At 39.9% G+C, this 9,694-nt stretch overlaps 1 protein-coding gene across 3 annotated transcripts in view; it reads right to left on the reverse strand.

The window, feature by feature from the left end:
- The window catches only part of Ankrd42 (ankyrin repeat domain 42), a 102,112-nt gene that overhangs the window by 24,222 nt on the left and 68,196 nt on the right, over positions 1 to 9,694 (reverse strand). The window lies entirely within an intron of this gene.

The raw sequence follows: 9,694 nt of genomic DNA on the forward strand, positions 1-9,694 counted from the left end.
TTTTATTGGTGCAGACTGTGATTCACAGCTAATGTAAGGAGAATGTCATTGATCTAAGTGGTGAGGTGTGGTAAAATGAAGTCCCCGGGAAAGAAGATGGTGACTCATGCTCCTGTTCCCACCTCCATCTTCACATGAAAAAGAAAAGAATAGCCATGCCTTCATTCTAGTTCCTCAACTTTATCTGAAGGGTCTAGGGGCATCAGAATGTAGGAGTCAAAAAATATTACAAGGGTAAAGGAAGGATGTATTGAAGATCATCAAGAAGTAAGAGAGCAAGACTGCAGTAGGGTTAGTTAGGTGCTTGGACTCAGGCTCCACTTGTCAAGCAAAAGTTGATGGTCAAGAACCAGAGAACTGAATTGGGCCCCAAAGGGTCAGCCACCATTATTTCTGTACTCCTTTATACATGCACTTATCCAGCTTGATTAGTCACAATATTCCCCAGTTGTTTGTTTGTTTCTGACTTCAGTGTGAAGCTATAGAGGACATCCAAATGCAGAAGACCCAATGACCTCAGCAGTTGGTTGCTCTCAAAAATGTAGCTGCCCACTAGGATCCACTAGTGTGTCCCTCCTTGCAGCGTCACACTGGGAAGCTCAGGTTCTCCCTTCTCCCTTCCGGATGGCCAAGGACTCATCCTGGTGGTCCTTGTATTTGTATCACAACCACAGGTCAAAGCAAGCTTTGTTGAGACAGCGGAGTATTTGACCTGAGATGTTTTCACAGGGATGGACCACTGGTCCTTGTTGGTTGTGGGCAGGAATGAAATTAAACTCAAGTGATCTGAAAGGTTTTCCCCTTTGGGCTTTTAGACACAGAATTCGGGAAAATTCAATCTCATTTTGATGACTGGAGTAAAACATAATGACACTTCAGAGCTTACAGCCTGTTTTCCTACCATCTGGAAAACCAGTGAAATAGAATAATAAAAATAATGGCAGTAATCCCAACACTTAGTAAGAACTTTTTTCTGTGTCAGACATTGTGCTGAGCCTCCAGAACTCACTTGGTCCTTACAACAATCCCAGGAGGTTAGTAATCTGCTCATCCTTGCCTAAAGTTGAAGAAATGGACACAGTAAGCTTAAGTAGTTTGTTCAATATCGTACAATTTATAAGAAAGTTAATTTTCTTTCAACTTTTGAAAGCTTTGGTTCCAGACCTTATCACCTCAATTATTAATATATCTGTGTCAGAGCTAGAAGGCAGAATATATCAAAAATTGGAGATAAGAAGTCTGGTCACATTCTAATACCATTTTCAGTCACTCCAAAGGCAAGCTGTAACAATGCTGTACAATGCAGCTTTGTCTCACAAAAGCCCATTTCTATCTCGCAGCCAAAGAGCAGTTAACATGAAAGTGTCTTCCAAAGCATGTAGTGTGCTGTTCACCAATACCTCTCAACCTATTCTCCCATCTCCACTAGGTGACCAGAATGATATTCCAATCACAAAATACTCATCTTTAAAACCCTCTCAATCTTCCTCCTCCTCACAGAGAAAGCCCAGAGGAGCAGAAGATCCTCCAGGCTTTAGAGTCTTCCTCTTTCTTTCCCACAGTGCTCTACAAGAGAGAAGGAAATGTATTCCTAGACCACTCCCTCCCCAAGCTCCTGCTACCACCTTTGTCAAACCTTTCTCCAACTGTTCACAAGTGGCCATCATGGCTGGAATCTGCTTTGGTCTGGCTACTTTGGCTGGTCTATGCTCTTCCCCATTCCAGAGGCATATTGATCTTGGGACTTCAGCACAGCCTCAAAGGAATGATTACATAGCTGATTCCCAAACACTTCCATGTCATTTTTGTCCACTGGGCTTCAACTACCCTGAATAGCATATGGGAAATGTCTGCATAGTGTCTAGAATAGTCATTGTTCAGCATGTGGTATTTTTCCTTCCTAGAGTCCTCTCTTACTCCCCTGGTAATGCTCTTGTAGAAGGGCTGATGTCCTCACCCTGACTTTGTAAATAGATTGCTTGGCAGATACTCTACATCATCTACCCTGTGACATATCTGACAATTATTGAGCCTCTGACAAGAATAGTTTCAAATCCCAGTGAGTGATCACTCTGCATTAAATATGGATACAATGCTGGGCTCTGGGTCTGTGACTGTGGGTGGGTAACCAAGAGTCCAGCAGTAAAGAAGGTAAACTTCCAGATGTTGACAACCTAACCTTAAATACACTATAAAATGAACTATTCTAGAAGCACTATTCCACCTTCATAGTGATTGTATTTGTGTCAACAAAAGAAAGAGGGTGGAGCTTTCCATTCTGCTGCAGTTGGAACCATTGTCCCTCAATTGCAATAAATGCAGTTTGATCATTTTATAAGCAAAAGGAATATTTTTTCAAAGATGTGCTCCTCCTTGTTAAAACTTTCTGTGAAGAAACGGGCTGTGCTCCTAGGCCATAGGCTTCATACTGGAGAGGCATCTAAGGATATCCTCCAGCACCCATGCTTCCAAAAGAGCAAGGATTCTAGTTTTCCTTTGTAATGTTCTAAGAAATTTAGGAGTTTAGATGATTATTTGAATAAACTGTAACTAGGAAAACTAATCTATTAGAGTCTTCTTCTTCTTCTTCTTCTTCTTCTTCTTCTTCTTCTTCTTCTTCTTATTCTTATTCTTATTCTTATTCTTATTCTTCTTGAGTTCCTTGTGGTTTGTGGGTTGTTCTTCCTGTATTCCAAACTTCTGGGCTAATAACCACTTATCAGAGAGTGCATACCGTGATTGTTCTTTTCTGATTGGGTTACCTCACTCAGGATGATATTCTCCAGATCTATCTATTTCCCTAAGAATTTCATAAATTTATTGTTTTTAATAGCTGAGTAGTACTCCATTGTGTAGATGTACCACAATTTCTTTATCCACTCGTCTGTTGAGGGACATCTGGGTTGTTTCCAGGATCTGGCTATTATAAATAAGGCTGCTATGAACATGGTGGAGCATGTGTCCTTCTTACATGTTGCAGTATCTTTTGGGTATATGCCCAGGAGTGGTATAGCTGGGTTCTATTACCATGTCTTATTACCATGATGCATACCTGAGAGAACTAATTTGGAAGGAGGAGAGATTTATGTAGAGTCATGGTTTCAGTACATAAGTCCTGCCATTTCTGGACTGTGGTGATGGAGAACATCATCCTGGAAGAATATGATAGAACAAAGCTGCTCACTGCAGGCAGCCAGAAAGCAGAAAGGTACAGACAGGAAGAGGAGAGGAAAATATAAAGCCTCAAGCACATGCCTCCAGTGAGTTCCTTCTTCCAACTTGGTCTCACCTACTAAAAATTTACAGCACCTTCTAAAACAAAGCCACTAACAGGAATGAAGCCCTCAACACACAAGCCTGTGAGGGCCATCGCCTATTCAAAACCTAGCAACTAAACCTTTTTTCATATGCCCATCATCTTAAAAGCCGGCTCTTTTGTCAGAAGCCATGCTGACAGTTTGGCACCCATTTGATGGACAGCACAATGTAGTGTGCCCATCAAGACCTTGAATATGGGAGAAATGCTTTATTCAAGCCAATTTTATATGGCAAGCTGTATAACTGGTGTGCCTACACTGGACCCCTCAATCTTACCTGCAAGATTCAATGTTTTGGATCTTAAAAATGGCTTTTAAAATTGAAGACAAACAAACCCAAGTTATGGAATAAATTTGCTAAGAGCAACTCTGACTTTTTAAAAGCATGCTTATCCATAAACTCAAATGCAACCCTCAGTGTGGTAGAAAGGCATATTAAAGTAAAACCCTTTTATCTTGGCTGAGTATATTTCTGCAGCATTCCTGTAGCAGAAGGTCCTCAGTTGTCATCCTAACTGGACATAAAGATCTTTCTCAAGCCCTCTACAGAGCCCCTGTTCTGCACATCTGCCTTTCGAGACTAACTTTTGGTTTGAAGTTTAGAGAACTCTTAGTCTTTCCACTTTGTGTCTCTAAGTCTATCATTAAAGGGTTAATTGTGTTACAGTATTGACATTCTGTGAATCTGGTGGTTGTTACTTCTAATATACCAACACAAAGATCCACATAATGCTTGAAGATGTTCACAGTCCTGCTGATGTCTCTGTACCTGCTGAGAGCTGACTTCTGGAGGGAATAGCACCACTTCTGAATGAAGAGCCATCTTCAGGACTATCCACAGCACAGAGAAGTCTTCCATTTCAGGCTGCTTTTAGTGTCTCATATCATCCCTTCTCCACTCCCCCACCCACAGCAGCTTTGAGTGCTACAGTTTCCCATGTTTCTAATTCTCTTCTGTATGGCTTTTATATAAATACTGATATTGGAATGTCATTCATCACATCTGTATCTTCTATAAGCAAATATTCCCAGCTCTGTCAGTAAGGAATTCTCAATGCACTTCCTTCTGTATCATCTTAGGCTATATAATGTGGCTCTACTACATAACCATAATTATCAGTTAAATGTTAGGTGAAAAGTCCAAATGGAGCCAGCATCCCTATTCTACCTATCTAGGATTAGAATTATATGATTCTCAACTGAGCTAAGTGTTCCCCAGTATACTGTTCTAGTTTGCTTCCTGTCAGTATAATAAAACTCTGATCAAAATCAGCTTGGAGAGGAAAAGGTTTATTTAGCTTACATCTCAGTCTATCATCAAGGGAAGTCAGGGCAAAAACTCAAGACAGGAGCTTGAAGCAGAGACCATGGAGGAAAGCTATTTACTGGTTTTGCTCCCCTGACTTGCTCGGCATGCTTTCTTATACAGCTCAGAAGCCCCTTCCCAGGGGTGCCACCACCCCTAGTGGGCTAGGCCCTCTCTCAAACCAATCTGATGGAGGGATTTTCTCAGTTGAGATCCCCTTATCCTATATAATTCTAGCTCACTGTAGAAATTCTAAAACCCAGCAACACGGTGGATGACAGCAGCATAGGAAATTCTTGAGCAAGGTCATACAGAATAGGAAAAAGATCTGTTCTAGAGTGAGACATTCTAAGCTTTAAATCCCACCCATAAAAGTTGTACGGCACTAAACAAGTGCTTTATCCTCTTGGGCCTCAGTTTATGCATCGATAAACTGAAAGAAATCATTGCTGCTAGGCATTGTTGTCTTAGAGATAGGAGTCCATGCCCCAAGGATTCCTAGGCTCTATTCCTTTAATCCGTAGGTCAGTACCTGCCTCACTGAGATCATTATAATTGGTAGAGTAACTATAATTAGTGATGTAACTGTAAAGGGTGAGTCAGGTTTAAAAGTTTCCAAAGTAAAGCTAAAACTATACGAACTATATGGCTAAGAAGAGGCCAGTGAGATAGTTCAGCAGGTAAAGCACTTACTTGTGCAAGCCTGTGCTTTGAGTCTCATCCCTGGATCCCATAGAGGACAGAGAGAACCAGAGAACCAATTCACAAAGTTGTCCTCAACCACATGTATCATGGTACATGAAACACACACACACACACACACACACACACACAAATAAATAAAAAATAAATAAATAAATGGTTGGTTTGCTTTAATATCAAACATACAATTATCTCCAATAAAAGAGAACTGGGTATTTTCTCCAAAAGTTAAACAAAATTATCATATAACCCTACAATTACACTCTTAGGTGTATACCCAAAAGACTGAAAGAGAAAGAGTATGTGTGCATGTGCGTTCACATCAGGTCTATATACAATAGCTAAAATAGAAACAACAAACATTTATGAATAAATGAATAGAAAAGCATATAATAGACACATATAAAAAATATTTGGCATGAAACACTGACACATGCTACAACACAGATGAACATCTGAAACATTTTGCAACATGCAAAAGGTATGCCAAAAAAAATCACCTATCAGTAGTTCCATTTATATGGTCTATCCAGAATAGACGAATCCATAGAGGCAGAAAATAGATGGATGTTAGCCAGAGGCTGAGAGTAGGAGGGAAGGGGGAAACCTATTTTATAGGTAAAGTGTTTTACTTGGCAGGAATGGAAATAGTTGCTCTCTCACACACTTGCCAGTTTTCACATGCACTGTGGCCTTCTGCACACAACATTCCCCCACACTAGGATCTGCCACATCCACTTCTACCTCTTACCTATTCTCCCAAAGGGAGGCCTCACAGAGCTTCGTGCCCAGTAGTATAAGGCTTGGCTATGTGTTTCCTTGGCAGACATGCTTGCCTTCATGGCAGTTATTAGTCTCACAACCAACCTGAGATCAGGACCATATTTTGTGTCTATCTTTTTGTAGTCTAGCACCATAAACCATAACTATTTTGAAAGAACAAATGAACAATTAGTGAGAGACACCAGGATATGACATACCACTATAAAATAAACAATTCTTTGACAGTTTGTTGTTGTTGTTATTGTTTTCTTTATCATTCTTTTCTCTGATGGACTGTAATTGGCAGATGTATAATTGTGGGTGTTTGTTGACTTCCTGGCACACCCAGGAAAAAAAGGTGTCCCAAGATTTGCAAAGGGTAAGGAGTAGCTGTTACTTTTAAGCCATGAAAACAATGTGATGTTAGCACAGCTCCCCTAGTACTTTAGTGACAATGGGCTCCTCTGGGAAAATCTGTAAAATAAGCTTCAGAAAGAACAAAGCACTGACCTCTATCCTTTCACACATCCGCCCCCTAGTGCCAAGAACTAGCAAATATGCTAAAGTAGAAAATTAAATCCAGAAAAAGCTACTTCATTGGCCTCTGTAAACGCACTGTAATCGTGTGATAGAGAAGAAGACTGACTGTGTGAGCATACTGTATACATTCTCTTCCAGTCATGACACGCAAACTGCACTCACAGTGCCTGGAGTTTCTGGGCATCCCAAGCAACTGTGCCAACCTTAGCCCTGGATCCTTAGGTATCTGGGTCTTTGAGAGTTTAGGCAATTTTTTTATATGTATAGATGTGTGTGTGTGTGTGTGTGTGTGTGTGTGTGTGTGTGTGTGTGTAAATGTCTCTGGTGTTCCTAGTTTTATGTCTTTTTAGGTTTGAGGGTTGAGGAGTGGCATCTCTGTGGTTAATTTTATAAGGTGTACTTTGGGTGGATTCATGAATCATTTTGCTAAGCTCATTACATTTACAAGACTTCTCTTAGATATTCACATGTTCATGGACAATGTGCTGTATGTCTTGATCCAAGACCTTCCTATGTTTTCCACATGTGCGATGAGATACTTAAAGATGCTATGTCATCGTAGAGATGAACCTGGAAGCCCACCAAAGAAACCAGCAAGAATCTTTGCCTTCTGCTGGGTATTTATCACCTTGGCACTGAATTAGCACTGTTCTTCTCCCACTCACTAATGAGGTAATTTAGCACAAATTACTTGAAAACTGGAAAAGAGGTAATGGCTTTATTATATATGTGGTTGGCAAAAAGTAGTGCTTCTCTAAATTCCTGAGTACAAAAGTAAAATATAATAAAAGTGATCCTCCATGATGATAAACTGGGACTCACTACCTCTGCTAAGCAGCCAGACTTTGAATTATGGATGAACTATTTTACTTCAGAGTAGTTTCATTTCTAATACTCGGGCTGCTTAAGGCTGGAGAGATGGCTCAGCAGTTAATAGCACTGACTGCTTTTCCAAAGGTACTGAGTTCAATGGCTCACGACCATCTGTAATGAGATCTGATGCCCTCTTCTGGTGTGTCTGAAAAGAGCAATGGTGCACTCATACACATAAAATAAACAAATCTTTAAAAACAAACAAAGAAAAAAGAAATGATGCTTCTGCCTGCATTGGTGAATGGCAAAGAGCTCCTTCCTGGAAAGATACTTAAATGGACTCTTACTGGAGCTCAAAAACTGTCAAAATTTCTTGAGTCCACTGTATGATACTCAAAATCTTTACTCATTCTGTTTTTACCTCTATTTTCCCTAATTCTACCCAGTATCTATGTATTCCTTTGCCCCTATCAAATTATGACCATATTTTGAACACTCACAGATTCATTTAATGTATATTTATCAAAGGCTTGTTATGGGCCAGGCACTATGCTAAGTGCTAGAGACTACAGCAATAGATGTGGATGCCACCCTCCTAAAGGGCATAGATAAACTCATGACAGGAAAAGGTTGTGTTCTTAACTAAAGCACCAAATGTGCACACAGCATAAGGGCTTAATAAAGTGGCATTCCAACTGGGGTCTGACTATTATGAAGAATACATAATTGGTCTAATACATTAGGAAATTTTGTCCAAATTTTGAAAGCATCATATGCAAAGGCCATGCATAAGAACAAAATTAATAACGTGTGCTTGCTCACTCTTACCTTCTCTCCCAGCCCTGTGTCCTATTATCTCTGCTTAATGGAAATCCTTGAAAACAGGTTTGAATCCTACCTCTCCCCTCTTTTCTAAATTCTTTTATTAGCGTACATTCACTGTATACATGATGGGTTTAATAATAGCATTCTTTTTCAAGAGTATAATGATTTTATTCTTGTTTACCCTCCATTACCTGCTCCTGTTACTCTATCCTTCCTCTTTCCTATAGTCCCCCCACTTCTATTTTATGTCATATATATATATATATACCCCCCTAGATTTCACATATGAGGAAACCTATGGGGTTTTTGTATTTGTGTATCTGCCTTACTTTGCTTAACATGATACTCTTCCATTCCCCTGCCCCCAAAATATCATGAGTTTGATTTTCTTTTTTTAAAAGATTTATTTTATGCATATGAGTATACTGTATCTGTCTTCAGACACACCAGAAGAGGGCATCAGATCCCATTATAGATGGTTGTGAGCCACCATGTGGTTGCTGGGAATTGAACTCAGGACCTCTGGGAAGGACAGTCAGTGTTCTTAACTGCTGAGCCACCTCTCCAGCCCTTGGTTTTCTTTATAACTGAATAAACTCCATTGTGCACATAATAATTCTCATTCATTTGTTGATGGCTCCTCCTAGGCTTCCTCTATAGCTTGGCTATTGCAAATACAGCCAACATCTCACTCTCAGCTAGACTAGAAAATTGTTTAAAACTTACATGATGCTAAGGTTTCCTATGGAAGCTCATTCTCTACATTCTCCTATTTTCTCTATTACAAGTTCTTGGGGAGCAAAAATCCCTATAATCCCCACATAGCCTGGAAGAAATCTCACTCTCAGCTGGACTAGAAAATTGTTTAAAACTTACATGATGCTAAGGTTTCCTATGGAAGCTCATTCTCTACATTCTCCTATTTTCTCTATTACAAGTTCTTGGGGAGCAAAAATCCCTGTAATCCCCACATAGCCTGGAAGAGATTCCTGTATAGTAAGAACTTAAATTGTTGTTGGCTGAATTATTTCTTTATTTTTCAAAGTATTAATCTTTAAACCTAGCTAGCATTCAGATATTTCTGAGAATGAAATTGGACAATGTTTTAAAGTCTACAGTGCTTCGCTTGAATACTAAGGAACCACCTGCAGCAGAGGGAAACTGTGCCTCCTGCCTCTGTTCCTAGTACCCACGACGGAATCATTTTTATTTCCTTCCATGTGTAATCTAATAAAGCACTTGTTGGTGGGCACTAAGTTTTGTTTTTAATAAGCCTCAGTGCTTGAAATGGTGTTTGGTGGTTAGCTGATTCCCACAAAGTTGAAATCTAGGTAAGCCACTGAAAACCTTTTCTTCAAGGTTTTATCAGGGGGAGCAATGACTACGGTAACTGAAGTTGGAGAGGGGTAAATCATGAATATCGACCCAG

The sequence above is a fragment of the Mastomys coucha genome, unplaced genomic scaffold (genome assembly GCF_008632895.1).
Source record: "Mastomys coucha isolate ucsf_1 unplaced genomic scaffold, UCSF_Mcou_1 pScaffold21, whole genome shotgun sequence".
NCBI lineage: Eukaryota > Metazoa > Chordata > Mammalia > Rodentia > Muridae > Mastomys > Mastomys coucha.